Below are 15,855 nucleotides of genomic sequence, written 5' to 3' on the forward strand. Positions count from 1 at the left end.
GCAGGTCCCCAAACATCAGAATGAATAAGTTCAAAAGGAAAAGAAGCTCTTTCATTTATTGAATTGAAGGGAAGTACATGACTCTTACACAACTGACAACTAGAACAAAGAAAACCATCAACCTTATTATGCAGACTTGATCTTGAAATAAGACCACTTGACACAAGTTTCTCAAGAGAAGAATTATTACAATGACCCAAACGACAATGCCAAATATTTGGCTTATTGTACGAAGACAAACTCAAACAATCCTTAGATGAATCTAATTTAAATGGTTGACCAATTGACGATTTCGATCCAGCTCTGCGAACAAGTGAAGAAGTCTCTTTGAGGATATACATATTTCCCTTTCGCTCTCCCTCAACGAGCGTCTTCTTCGTGAGTGGTTCCTTGACACAGACAGAAGAAGGAGTAAATTCGACGCAAGAATGAATGTCATCAACCAATTTAGAAACAGAAATGGTATTTTTGACAATATTAGGGGAATGAAAAACATTGGACAATTTTAAGGAACCATCGGAAAGAGGAATATTCACGTTTCCAGTGTAAGTTATTGGATGGAGAGCTCCATCTCCAGTTTTAATACTTGCATTTCCATGATAAGGGATAGGTTTCAAAATCTTACCAATATCACCTGTCACGTGGGCTGCAGCTCCAGAATCAATATACCAAGTTCCCTGATCACCCTGTTTGAAATTCAATCCTGACAAAGCTGATATTAAAAGACTCTTGACATTGTCTTCATCCCATTGAGTTCCTCCAGCTTTTCCCTTGCTTGACGATCCTGTGACATTCATTTTCCCTTTGTTTTGCGGGTTGTGCCAACAATTTGCCTTGATATGTCCCTTTTTGTTGCACAAATAGCAAGTTGGAACATTTTTGAAATTGTGATTTCCCGAAAAACTACCTGACGGCATGCTAGGCGTGGGCAACAATCCACGCCCCCCTTGATTATTTCTTATCTGTCCATGTCCTCCTCGAAAGTAGCCACGTCCTCTTCCTGAATTTGTCCCTGTAAACAATACTTCTTGGCTTCCTGAATTGTTGCCTACATCTTCTCCTTTAATGGAAATTTCATATTATAGTAATTTTGCCCGAAGATCCTCAAAGTTAGGAAGTGAAGGAAGACACAGGAGAGATGTTACCAACATATGATAATCTGATCCAAGCCCGTTTAGCGCTTGTTGAACTTTGTCCTTATCAGAAATCACACAGCCCACCATAGCCAATTGATCTGTGATGATCTTCACCTTGTTCATATACTCTGTAACAGTCATGCTTTCTTTCTTTAGGAGTGTAGAATGATATAGGATGGTGTATCGAACCCTGGTTAGAGAGAGAGAGAGAGAGAGAGAGAGAGAGAGAGAGAGAGAGACGGCAGCACATACAGAGAAAATTCTAATTCACTTAATCGACATTAGGGCTCTGAGAGAGTCCAACTTAATAAATTACATCCAAGTCCAATATTTAATAACTTTTCAAATAACCTCCAAAACTAAGAAGATTTAACTTTAAACCACCTACTCTCAACACTCCCCCTCAAGCTGGAGCATAGATATCAATCATGTTCAGCTTGTCACAACATTTTGAGAAATTTGGTCTAGCAAGGGGTTTTGTAAACATATTTGCAACTTGATCTTCTGACTTAAGATATTTGGTATTGATATATCCAGCTTGGACCATATCTCTTACATAGTGACAATCAACCTCAATATGCTTTGTTCTCTCATGAAAGACAGGATTGTTTGCTATATATGTTGCAGCCTTGTTATCACACATCATGGTCATAGGAGATGAAACCTTCACCTGAAGATCATGAAGAACAGTACGAACCCACATCATTTCAGCAGCTGTTTGGGCCATAGCCCGATATTCTGATTCTGCACTTGACCTAGAAACCACATTTTGTTTCTTACTTCTCCATGAGATCAAGTTGTCTCCCAAAAACACACAGAATCCTGTGGTAGATTTTCTATCCACTACAGATCCTGCATAGTCAGCATCAGAATAGGCCACTATCTCCAGAGTTCCACCTTTCCTGAACAATAACCCCTTTCCAGGAGAAGATTTTAGATATCTGGGAATCATAATAGCTGCATTCCAGTGTACCTCAGTTGGTTTGTCCATAAACTGGCTAACCTTGCTTACTGCTAAAGCAATATCCGGTCTGGTCACAGTCACATGCAATAGCTTCCCTACTAGGGAGCGATAGCTTTTGCTATCAACCGTTTTTGACGCTTCTTCAAACAACTGAACTTTATGGTCCATGGGAATATTTGCTGGTTTGGCTCCCAACATTCCTGTTTCCTTTAATAAGTCAAGAACATATTTCCGTTGAGACAGAACCATCCCTTCACGGCTCCTGGCAACTTCTATACCCAGAAAATACCTCAGTGAACCAAGGTCTTTTGTAACAAAATGTTTTTGAAGATGAGCCTTTGTGGCTTCAATAGCTTTCACATCATCTCCTGTAAGAATAATGTCATCCACATATACCACCGTAACAACTATGCCAGAGCTAGTTTTCTTGATAAATAGTGTATGATCGGCTGCTGACCTATTAAAGCCAAAGCGTGACATCACTTCAAACAACTTTTGAAACCATGCGCGAGGACTCTGTTTCAAACCATAAATCGCCTTTCTCAATCTACACACTTTCTGACACTCCCCCTCAACCTCGAATCCTGGAGGTTGTTGCATGTAAACAGTCTCAGATAGATCCCCATATAGAAACGCATTTTTCACATCTAATTGGTACAAACTCCAACCATGCTGAACAGCTACTGAGAGAACAAGACGAATCGTACCCATCCGTGCAACAGGGGAAAAAGTTTCAAAGAAATCAATTCCATATGTCTGAGTATACCCTTTTGCTACTAATCTGGCCTTGTACCTTTCAATAGACCCATCAGATTTGTACTTTATTGTATATACCCATTTACATCCAACAATGTCAGCATCTGTTGGGGAATCAACTAGATCCCATGTATGCTGAGATACTAAAGCATCCATTTCTTCTTGCATAGCCAGTTTCCATCGTTTATCAAGTTCTGCCTGCCGATAGTTCAGTGGAATAGTTTCAGCAGATAAGGCTGAAATAAAAGACTTCATCTGATTTCCAATTCTGACATCGGAGACAAAATGAGATATGGGATATAAGGTACATTGTCGTGTCCCCTTTCGTAGAGCAATAGGCCTGTTATCATCATCATGAAGATCACTATTGTCAGTAGAACTTACCTCAGGGGAAGAAGAAGATGAAGGCTCTTGCGGAGATGGAGCTCTACGCACATATACCAATGGAGGATTATGAAATCTGGAAGCGGATGAAGTTTGGTTCGGTAGTGAGGGCACAGACTCCAACGGAAAAGGAGGTATAGGTAAAGGAAAAGACTCAGCTGGATCAACCTGCAGTGGAGAACCGGTACTGGAGTAATATGGAGTGGATTCCAAGAAAGATACATCCGCACTGACATACTCTCGGCGAGAAATAGGATCATAACATCGATATCCCTTTTGATTTTTGGGATAACCTATGAATATGCATTTTGTAGCTTGAGCAACTAATTTATCACGGTCAAGGCCAAGTTTGTGTACAAAACAAACACATCCAAATATTTTGGGTGAAAAAGAAAAGAGTGGGGCATTAGGTTTTAGGATATGAAATGGAATTTGATCGCCCATAGAAGACGAAGGCATGCGGTTGATCAGATAGCAAGCAGTGGTAATCGCATCACCCCAGTATAATGCAGGAACATTGGATTGAATCATAATAGTCCTGGCAACATCAAGCAAGTGCCGATGTTTTCGCTCAGCCACACCATTTTGTTGAGAAGAATAGGCACAGGAAGTTTGGGGTTGGATGCCATTATCTTGGTAAAATTGTAACAGACCTTTTGATTTAAACTCGAGAGCATTATCAGTGCGAACAATCTTGACAAAAGATTCAAACTGAGTTTTTATTTCAAGAATTAAGGATTGAATAATACGTGGAACTTCAGATCGTTCCTTTTTTAAAAACACCATGACAACTTAGAAAAATCATCAACAATAACCAAATAGTAACGACACTGAGTCCTAGTAGGAATCTTACTAGGACCCCATACATCTGCATGAAGAAGTTCAAAAACTTTATTACTAGACTGACTCTGACTTGAAGAGAACGAGCTTCGATGATGCTTGCCCAGTTGACAAGCTTCACACTGAAATGATGTGGTGGAAGGAATTTGAGGAAAGACTGAACGAAGCTTTGACAATGAAGGATGGCCCAGACGACGATGCCACTGAACAGGACTGGATGAATGTTCCACGGCAGCATGAACATTACCCATTGGATGATGTAGGTAGTAAACTCCATTTGCTTCATAGCCTCCACCAATCTTCTTCCCCGTCAGCAAATCCTGAAAATGACACCCCATCGGATCAAATATTACTCTACAGTTTTGTTCTTTTATAAGGCAACTAACAGAGAGTAAACTTAGAGGAAAGTTTGGAGCATGAAGAACATTTTGCAACTGTAATGAGGAGGATATAGAAATATTGCCCTGACCAACAACAGGGGAGGAACTCCCATCGGCTAATGAGACTCCTCGATGAGCATTAATATCCTTTAGATCTGAAAAAACAAGAGAATTTCCACACAAATGTCTGGATGCACCGGAGTCAATAATCCACTTACTGTTAGTTGGATGTAGGTGATTTCCTGTTGAATAGGCAACACCAGCTACAGGAGGGATGGAACTCACAGAACGGAGGGCTATCAGCTCATCATATTCAGCACGACTGAGGGTGATACTACTGTCACCAGCAGAGATATTTTCCTGTACCTTTGTTGCCTCCAGAGTAGTAACATTTGCTTTAGGAGCATAAGAATTTGATGATGAAGAGGTTGGCCTGCCATGTTTATCCCAGCACCGATCTTCTAAATGTCCAGATTTTCCACAGAATGTGCATTGAAGCTTTCCTCTGCCTCCTATACCTCGTCCACGACCTCGTCCTCTGATATTCTGAATATTTCCACGCCCATAACCAGAGGAAGCAACTAGAGCAGATGACTGGGTCACAGGCTGTGATTGTGGAAGAGATATCGCAAGTCTACTAAGGCGATTATATGCATCAGCAAGAGTAGGTACATCTGATCCAGTCAACATTTGGACTTTTGCAACAGAAAATTCTGAAGATAAACCTGTAAGAAACCGAGCAACCATAGTCTGTTCTTGATGATCTTTCTGCTTCGAGCAACAAAGAGGCCTGTGAGCATTGAGTCTTTCAAACGCAACTTTTACTGATGCATAATACTGGGCCAAGGTCTGATCTCCCTGTTGTAAATTATATATCTCTTGTTCGACTTGCAGGATACGACTCACATTGGTCTCTTGTGAATACGTATCTCTAAGATTGTCCCACATCTGCTTGGCTGTATTATAATAAATTAAACCATCTGCAATGTGGGTTTCAACACTATTCATGATCCATGACATAACTATGTTATTATCTTCATCCCAGGTAGCATATTTTCCCAATTTTTCAGTGGGTTCTTCTTCCAGCAAGATATGCTTTCTACGATGTCCAGATACTGACATCATGAACGTTCTGGACCACCTGGCATAGTTAGTTTCATTCAACCTTACAGAGGATCCATACGAAAAGGGATTGGCAAATGCCTTATACTCTCCAACATGTTCCAATTTGGAATCACATTTCGAACTTTCAGCCATACTGAAGATATACTTCTATTTCAGCAAACAAAAACTGGAGAGACTTCAACCAATACAGGGGATAGCGTGTGTTAGACAACCAGCAACTGTTCACACACACAAAACCACGACAATAAAAATCCACAGCCCACAACAAAGTTACTTTCTCAACACAGTTTCCACGACATTAGTGAACAGCAGCCCATACACATGAGTAATAGTTCCAAAATATAATTTTTCTTCAGCACATCATGAAGTCACGACCGACACAACTCTGTATATGCATAAATTGAATCATACCAGAGGCTGTTCCCAGACATATAGGGCTCGACAGTCATATCCTAATCACCAGCACAACACAACAAGTGCAATTGATGTTTCTCCCAGATAGCAGGAAGTCACGACAAGAAATAAACAAATATCGACCAGAAGATTGCAGGAAATCACAGCAACAAGAATCACAGCAACAAGAATCACAGCAATAGGGGATCACGGCACCAGGAAATCACGGCAAGGAATCACGGCAGGGATTCACGGTACCAGGGAATCACGGCAACAGGGAGATCACAGCAACAGAGAATCACGAACAAAAAAAACAGGAAACTAGAGGCACGCATCCTGTTCCTTAGATCTGATGACAGATCTGGGCCATGACCTTGGTCAAATCCCAGATCTGTTATCAGATCTTACACAGAAATCACAAGCAGCTAACCTGAAAAAAAATCTTCGTTGTTGCAGGGAGAAACTCGGCAACAGTTTGATCACGATCGAGTAAGATCCCACGATCGATGCTCTGATACCATGTAGAATGATATAGGATGGTGTATCGAACCCTGGTTAGAGAGAGAGAGAGAGAGAGAGACGGCAGCATATACAGAGAAAATTCTAATTCACTTAATCGACATTAGGGCTCTCTCTATGTTAAATAGAGAGAGTCCAACTTAATAAATTACATCCAAGTCCAATATTTAATAACTTTTCAAATAACCTCCAAAACTAAGAAGATTTAACTTTAAACCACCTACTCTCAACAAGGAGTTGAAACTCCCTCTTCAAATGCATAATTCTTGCCTCTGAGATTTGAGAATAGGTCTTCGCAAGTTGTTCCCACAGCTCCATTGCTGAGCACTCATCTGGAATACCTACAAGAACCTCTCGCGAAAGAGTAGAGGTAATGTAGGCTACAACAGCTTGATCTCGTTTTCTCCAAGTGGTGAATTCAAGATTTCGAATCAACTTGTTAGAAGTCTCTCCCTTATCGTCCACAATTTCCTGCACAATAAATTCTGATGGTGCAGAGATCGTTCCATCTAGGTGTCCATAGAGATCGAGGCTCTTAATGAAAGGCAGTATTTGCCTCTTCCAGGTTAAATAGTTATTGTTATTCAGTTTGTCTGAGATAAGTTGTCCTAGAAAACTAGATGGCAGGGTAACAGAATCCATGAAAACTGAACTATAAAGTTGCTGACTGCTGACAAACACTTAAGGAATGACTTTAGATCTGAAATAAATTCAGACCAGATTAAATCAAGAATAAAGAATAAATGAATAGGTATTTTAGACCTTGAAGAAATAACCAGAAATCAAGAATAAAGGAGTGAAATTGGATCGAGAAGAAATAAAAATCAGATTCGCTTCAGATCTGGACTGAACTCAGATCTAACCGTGACAGATGAAGGAACAACAGCAACTAAGAAAACAGATCTGATCTTTGGATTAGATCTGATCTTGATTTCAGACTGGAATGAAACAGATGCAACAATCAAAGCACAATATATGAACCTAAACAGTTGATGGCTGTTTTCAACTTAATACCAAATCTGATATCAGAACCCACGTTTGGGCAGATTCGGATTTCAGATAGCCTTTGGGTTCGACAGTCTGATCCAAATCAGACGTGATAAACAAAAGGAAGAAAAGATAGATAAAGGAGGACAGCAGTCACGCAGGGTCCAATCTATCGATAGATTGGAAGAAAACAAACAAAAAGAGGAACGACGACTAAACAGAGGGGGAAAAGCTGGATGCAGACAGAAAGAGGATGCTGACAGAAATAGAAAATAGAAAATAGAAAAGGAGGTAGATTGAAGAACCTGGAAGAAGAAACACCTGGGACGTTGATCTCGCTGGATAGCCCTAGACGGAACAACACCTGCACTGTCGATCTTGCTAGACACGCCCTTCGGAGTCGATTCACTGTGCAGAAGCCCGCTCTGATACCATGTTAGAATGGCCCACTCGATCTTGCTGGAACGTGAGAATGAGGCGTGAGAGAGAGAGAGAGAGAGAGAGAGCTGCGGCAGCAAAAGGGGACTTCAATAATGAAGTCGTGCCCTACTTTATGTTTATATATACATATACAAAACAGTAACTGGGTTGGACCAAGTATTTGGATCCATACCCAGACATAAACTTACAAGTTACATTGGAGAACCCGACCCATACTGGAAAACCCGATCCAGTTTATGATACAGTCTTAATACCTATAACTCTCACGACACTTGACCTCATCAGATACTTCATAGGTACAATCACTACCTAAAACACCAGACAACATATACTTCAACCTAGAACTAGACACCACCCAACGTTAATGCTACAAGGCAGAAGACTCCAAAACTGTAGCACCAACACTATACCTATCAACATTTCTAGGACATTGAATCAACAAGTCTAAGAAATAAAGGTGGCCTTGTCTATGCCCAGTCCCAGTCTTCTTCCTTGATAATCGATCCTGCACAAAACAACAATCAAGGATGAAAACAACATCATAATTGTATTGGGTAATTTAACTAACAGAAATCAAATTCATGGCAATTGAAGGAACGAAGAAAACTTTCAGCACATTAAGTTTTCACTAGGATTGGAAGCAAAAGTAACTAAGCCAACTTTAGAAACATTGATGAGAGAGCCATCTGCAGTCCAAAAGTAACACGACATGGTTTACAATTGAAAAATATAAACTCATTATCAGTTATATGACATCACGCCTCTGAATCTTAACCAACCAGAATACTTGGGATACTTGCAAGAGCACAACTGGAGGTACCCAAAGAAGTAGTGGCAACTGCAGAAGTAGAAAAGGAGAGGAGCTGCTGAATTTGTTGCGGCAACTGATCTAACCTTGAGTGAACAAATGATTGAGTGTTAGAAGTGGAAGGAGGTGCTGTTGCTACCACTCCCTCCTTATCCTTTCCAGTGCTCTTCTCGCCACTCACAACACTGGACACAGAGACATTCCCACTTATCCTTGCATTCTTTCTTTTCAACATTGGGCAATTCTTTCTCATGTCCCCCATCTCTTTACAATAATGACATCTTACTCTATTGATATCAAACTTGGGTGCCCCGGATGTTGCACTACCATAACTCTCATCTTGCTTCGATGCCACCATAACAAAATCACTTGTTGGATAAGACTGAAGAGACTTTATCTTGGTCTCTTCTGCAATAAGTTCAGAGAGAGCCTGTGTAACTAAGGGAAGAAAAATCCCGTGGATTATAACACTTCTCACATTGTTACCATCATAGTCTCCTTAGTCTGAGTTTTGGATCCATACAAACCTTACAATCCTTACGTTTATCACACTTCTTGTTACTCTCAATCAATGCCAATGAGTCCCATAACTGTTGCATCTCGAAATATATGCCATGTGTCCTTGACTTCTTAGAACTTAGAGATATTTATAACAATTCTTTGCTCTACCAAGCCAAAAATCTATGACTTTACCTTTGCATTGTTCATTTTCCATTCTTTCATAAACACATCATAGTTCTAGTCTTAGGCCTCACACGAGTCCCATCGAGATATCCTCCCGATCCTTTTCCATCAATAACTGCCATCATGAAATCAGACCAAAATGCATAGTTGGTCCCAACCAGTTTCACCGGGGTAAGTTGCATAGGATCTCCCTTCTCCATTTCACCCAACCCCCAACTACAATATTCAAATGCCTGCGCAAAGACACAAATACAACAAAACAAGCACCATAATATGCTGTTGTAGGTGCTTCTTATATCAAAAGTATCAACCCTACCACCATGGGTCCACCAAACACACAATCAACTAGCCACCAATATGAACCAAGGCTTTAAAACCCGTGACTCGGAACTCGACTCGTTCTTTATTGACTCGTGACTCGGCGGGTCAACTTGGTGACTCGGACCGGGTTTTGTTAACTTTTGATTTTAAAAGAAAAACAATATATAATTTGTCTGAAACCATGTTTTTGAGTAAACATAGTCTCCAAATGTCTGTAAGAATATAAAAACAACTGAAAAGAGCTATAGAGGTTTGCTTGAATAATTGAATTTGATATCTATACAAGCACTTTGACTAATTCATGATTTGAATTAGAGGATTTGGTCACCATGAGTTCAGTCTGCTACTACCTAAGGTTCCTAAAATGGCCAATCATATATGCTAGCTTGTTTTAAAAGTTTTAATTCCCTCTCTAACAAATCCATAAATGTAAAACAGGGATATATGTGCATATTGAAAGTTTACAGAATGCCCAATATCAACATAAATAAGCAATTTTCTCATGTATAAAACTATGCAGAAAATATATTAAAGGCACAACTATAAAAAGACTACTAATATTTGAATATGTACAATGCTTGTTCACATAACAAATGGATGATGAAACCTAAATGTGACTTCCCATAGGCAGAGTTGACCCGCCATATATAGTGAGAATCATTTCTTTAAAATATTTTGCTAGAATAAGTTGATAACACAGGGTGAACAGTAGTTCGAACAACATGGCGATTTTATTCAATGGATTTAAATGCTTTTTTATCTTTAAATGATTTTTATTTTCTTTTTTATACAAATCTGGGGGTAACCCTTGTTAAAATATATGTACTTATATATTTCGAAACTGTAATTTGAAACTCAAAAAACAAATTTCAAACATCCCAAAACTCGCCCGAGTCAGGCCGAGTCAAGCCGAGTCAGGCCCGAGTCAAGCCCGAGTTTTGACAAACCGAGTTTGCCTTGCCGGGTTGACTCGCTGGAGGGGCGAGCCGAGCCGAGTCAGCCGAGTCAACGAGTTGACTCGGCGAGTTTTAAAACACTGATATGAACTATGCAAAAATCTCTAATAAGAGCATTAACTACAGAAAATATAAACACCAGATTGCTCACTACTGATATTCACAGCAAAACAATAGTAAATACTGCTGTAACAGAGCCTATACAGCAGTTGACAAAGCCATGATGACCCAAAACTCAGTTACCGTCTAAGACCTCAAAAACATCAATAAAACTCCACCAGATCACAAGATTGATGCTAAAAACTGATACCAATCAACTCCTCAGACAAAAACGACCAGCATACAGCCAAACCCAAACAATGGAAACTGCTGATTCAATCAGAATCAACAAATTTCTACAAATTGGTCACGTTTATCGCCAAATCTAGAAAATCAAAGAAAATTCATATAAAATCCAAAACTTATCCAATCACCAAGATTTTTGATTCATATGCTTTCTAAAATCATAGTCTCGCAATCACCTACCTCAAACACGTGAACCCTCTTTAACTTTGTCGATGTCAGCACCGAGACATGCAAACCGAGACACAGGAATCCAGTCCCAGAATAAAGTCTGTCCCTTCCCTAGCAGCACTTTAAGAACCCTAACTATGCCTTGAATATGGCTTTCATGGCATATTACAAAAGTAAAAAATTAGGGCAAACCCAAAGGAGAAGAAGAGAGGAGAGAAAAATAACTAGCGCTTCATTAGCTTTGAAAGAATGAGAGATTACAACATATATGGGGTTTGATCCCTTTGACTACGCTAAAGACAAAAATGGTTGACTGCAACCTTTAAAGGTATGTTACAAAAATACCCTTTAAGAATAAACATATAAAGTTAGAAAGGGTATTACATAAATTCATGAAATGGGCATTACATTCTTCAATATTAGTGATCCAAACGTCCCTACATCTCTGTATAAATTCTTTCATATATATTATTAATTATTGTTGATTTTTTCTGATTTTGTAAGTTTTTCCAATGTTTTTCAAAAAAGACTTTTTCTTTTTCTGAGTATAGCACTAATAATCTTTTGCTGAAAATATCTTACAAAATATGCATGCCTATTGTTTTTGCTAGATGACATTATAAGTCCCATTCTCTCCATGCTACCTTATGAACTGATTGCAACTTAAGGTACTTATGCATTGTTTGATGCTGCCAAGAATGTTGTTGGGCCTAATATATTTCGATGGTTATTAGTAGGAAGTTGCTTATTATTCTGTTTTTTTAATCTCTGCAACACTCAAAAGAAGGCGAGTAGAAGAGAAAAGTTGAATTTATTTAAGAATCCTCGACTTTACAAAGACCCTTGATGCTCTGATGATCTACAAGCACAAGAGTAGAAAGTGAAAATAACAAGAGAAAGAAAATTCGATGGACTTTGCTCCAACACCTCTTTCCCTCCTTTGGTTTCTTGTTCGCTTGCCATGAGAGTTAGACACCATTTATTGACACTTACTTGAGGAAGTAGCCTTTTCTTGTAGATGAAGTCTCTTGTACGTGGCCTTTTGTACTAACTGCCCATGTCTCTCTTTTGGTGGAAAGTGGAGGTGGTTTTTTTCATTACTTTCTGGCTTTATGGTAGAGTGACAGGTTGGTTGTTGTCACGTTCTACAATAAAAATTAAGGAGAAAGTTTTTGAGAGCGGCGTAAATTTTGGGAGTGAGATCCTTAGAAAGTGGATTAAGAAAGTACGACTCATTGGCTATTTCAGAAAGTGGGTCACTTTTAGAAAATCCTGTAAGTGGGCCGCCACTCAGGTTAAACTGTAAGTGAGCTACCTTAGGAAATCTCGTAAGTGGGCCACCACTCTGGTTAAACCCGTAGTTGAGTTGGAGAGAGAAATCTGTAAGTGGGCCACACCCCCAAGTGGGTTGGAGAGAGAAACCTGTAAGTAGGCCACACCCCCAAGTGGGTTGGAAAGAGAAACCTGTAAGTGGGCCACCTTAGGGAAATCTGTAAGTACGCAAATATTGTAAGTGGGCCATCACTCTAGGTTAACGACGTAAGTAGGTTGGAGAGAGAAACCCATAAGTGATCCCCACTCGTAAGTGGGTTGGAGAGAAACCCGTAAGTGTATTTGAGAGAGAGCACTTATGGGGGGTGGGGGGTGGGACATATGATCCTCTCTTCATGTGGTGCAAAACATACACCATGTTTTCTTGTTTGCACAAACACAAGAGGGCAGTTTGCATAGCCCTTGCAGGCCTGATCAACTTATGTAAAATAAAATCATCAAGACTTAGCTTGCATGTGGTGATTCAAGTTACAACGACTTATATTGTAAAAGAAGTTGGGCTTGGCCCTAACTTGATCCAACCTAAGATTATTCAATCCATTGGAAGAAGCTGTATGCCACATCTCAAAGCTGACCCAAGTCCACCAAGGCAGACTTAAACGATAGTTGACTGAAAACTAATCAGTCCCCATCATTTGGCCAAGGAGAGGTCAAAAGGAGACCCATGAAATTCAATCAGTTTGGTGGTATGGAGACTTTCTCCATTAGATCATGAGTTCTCATTATTAAAAAAAAGGAAAAAAAAACAAAAGATGGTGAAACATCCTATGACTACTGGCTCCACATGTAACTAGGGCATTATTCATCATAAATGAACAAGATCCCAGCTATATCATATTCAAAGTAAAGTGATGAAAAGAAAGATTCTCATAAAAAAAAAGAATTAAGGAGATTTTCAAGTAATAAGATCTTGCATATATGTGTGTACAATAATATGTGTATATGCACCTGCATTGTGCAGCTCACATGAGAAAAAATATCGCTATACCGATATAAAGATGGTCTCATGCAACAAGCATGGGCGTGGTCAAAAGATGAACCATATGGCTCAAGTCTATGAAGGACAAAGCAGAGTTGCCAGTCGAGGAAGCGGGAGCGGGAAGCGATACGGGAAGCGGAAGCGGGAAGCGGGAAGCGAGGCACTTTCAAAAATTTAGGAAGCGGGAAGCGGGGGACCACTTAGGAGCGAACCGGGAAGCGTCTCGGAAGCGACATAGGAAGCGTCTCGGAAGCGACATAGGAAGCGAACCGGAAGCGACATAGGAAGCGAACCGGAAGCGACCTAAGAAGCTGTAAATTTCTAAATTGTAAATTATAAGCTACAATGTTCTAAACTCTAAGTCTAACCTTAAAATTAACATAATCCACTACTTCACTTCATCATGCAAGATTCAAAATAAAAGTATACCAAAAAAATATTATAAGACCATGACAAAAAAGTAACATAAAAGTTTTTAAGTTGGACAACTCCAACTACATCATAAAAAAAAATAATAATTCAAGAGTTCATTAATCTATCATCTTTCTCTTCCCCTTCAAGTCAGCAATAGATCGCGAACTTTCTGCATCATCACGTGCATCTTGTCCTCCACGACCATGTCTTCTGCTCCTTCCTTCATTTCCTATAATGAATACGTTAAAAAGTTAAAATGTTCAAAAACCATAATTTAAAATATAAAAAACACAATATCAACATACCTTGCCTAGGTCTCCGGCTAAAGAAACGATCAATCCGACCATGAGGAACTGATGGTCGCTCTTGTATATCTGCAGTTCTACTAGCTCTGATGGATTGATTTGTATCCTCTTGAACTTCATTTGTACGTATAATTATTGGAGGTAATGGAGCTCTTGGTTGTGCATCTTTATGTTTGGATTTGGAAATAGTGCTTGATTGTTGTGCACTATCATCCAAATCTCTCCATCGCATATCCTCTAATCTCAACGTATTTTCTTCTACAATAGGAAGTTCTGGATTGATATCCCATTTTCGACTAGGCCCTTCTTTTATAGCGATTGTTGCACCTTTTATAACAAGAATATAAAATATGAATGTTAATAAACAATCAATGATAAAAAAATAGAAAAAAAATACCAAAACAAAAGTACAACACAGTTTAATTATACCTGTCAATCAATTGAAGATTTGAATGAATATACACTAAGGTATCAGCACGATCTTCATTGAGCCTATTTCTTTTAACATTGTGAATGTAACTATAGGTGCTCCACACTCTTTCTGCAGAAGATGTGCTAATAGGTTGAGATAAAACCTTAATGGCTAATGCTCTCAACTCCGGTGTATCACCACCATAAAAACGCCACCAATTAAGCACTGACATTGTAGGATTCAGTGCATCTATTCGTGCTGCATTTCGGCTAAATCTTCCACTTCTTGATGCAAAAGCCACAAGTTGTGACCTATAAAGTGTAGATAACTCTTCATTTCCAGAAGATATGACTTCAAGCGCAAGCATTGCACCGTCTAAGATATCATTATCCTTTTCTGCAAAAAAAAATGTTTAGTAACTATAACAAGAGAAATGCAAATGAAATAATAAAATAATTAAATCATTTAACTTTAAACTTTATTAAATAGATAGAATTAATTTTTTACCAGGAGAAACTCGTTTGACCCCTCCTGCTGCTGGGATTTTGAGATATTTTGGAGTAAGCATGTGGGCTAGACTATGGAGAGGCACATTCATTCTGTCCCATCTATTTGAGACAATCTTATGAATCTTTTCATATAAATCTGGTTGTCCTTTTAGATTGTCTTTGATTTCCCCCAACATGTTGTCCATGCCTTCATACACTTCACCAATTATAGGGCCTTCCTGATCACAAAATTTAATCATCTTATAGATGGGTTTTGTAATCAATAATGCTAAACGTACAGAATCCCAAAATTCTTCATCAAGAACAGTTGTTTCTGTTGTAACAGCCCTTTTTTTCATAATTTCATCCGTGCATGATTGCTTCCAATCACTCCATCTATCTGAAATTACTGTGAGCCTTAAGCTCTCCCACATCAAGCAAGCGTTTCAAAGTAGTATAATGTGAAGCAAACCTTGTTTTTGCAATCTTTATTAATTCTAATTTTTCATTGCTTCTAAAGATTGCTAGTGCTTTTGAATGATTTGTGATATACTTCACAATTTCTTTACTCTGCAAATATGTTTCTCCCAACCAATGAAACTCATGTGCCAAATCCTTGAAGATCAAATTAAGTGTGTACACAACACAAGGTGACCAAAAAATATACTTGTACGTTTGTTTTAATTCTTCACCTGCTAACTTGCAATTTGCTGCATTG

At 39.1% G+C, this 15,855-nt stretch overlaps 1 protein-coding gene across 1 annotated transcript in view; it reads left to right on the top strand.

Annotated features, from left to right (window-relative positions):
- LOC149820019 (protein SEEDLING PLASTID DEVELOPMENT 1-like) overlaps positions 1 to 15,855 on the top strand; it is a 64,631-nt gene that overhangs the window by 23,057 nt on the left and 25,719 nt on the right. The gene's annotated exons all lie outside the window — the stretch shown is intronic.

Source organism: Nuphar pumila, chromosome 12, assembly GCF_984573655.1.
Source record: "Nuphar pumila chromosome 12, dmNupPumi1.hap1.1, whole genome shotgun sequence".
Classification (NCBI taxonomy): Eukaryota; Viridiplantae; Streptophyta; class Magnoliopsida; order Nymphaeales; family Nymphaeaceae; genus Nuphar; species Nuphar pumila.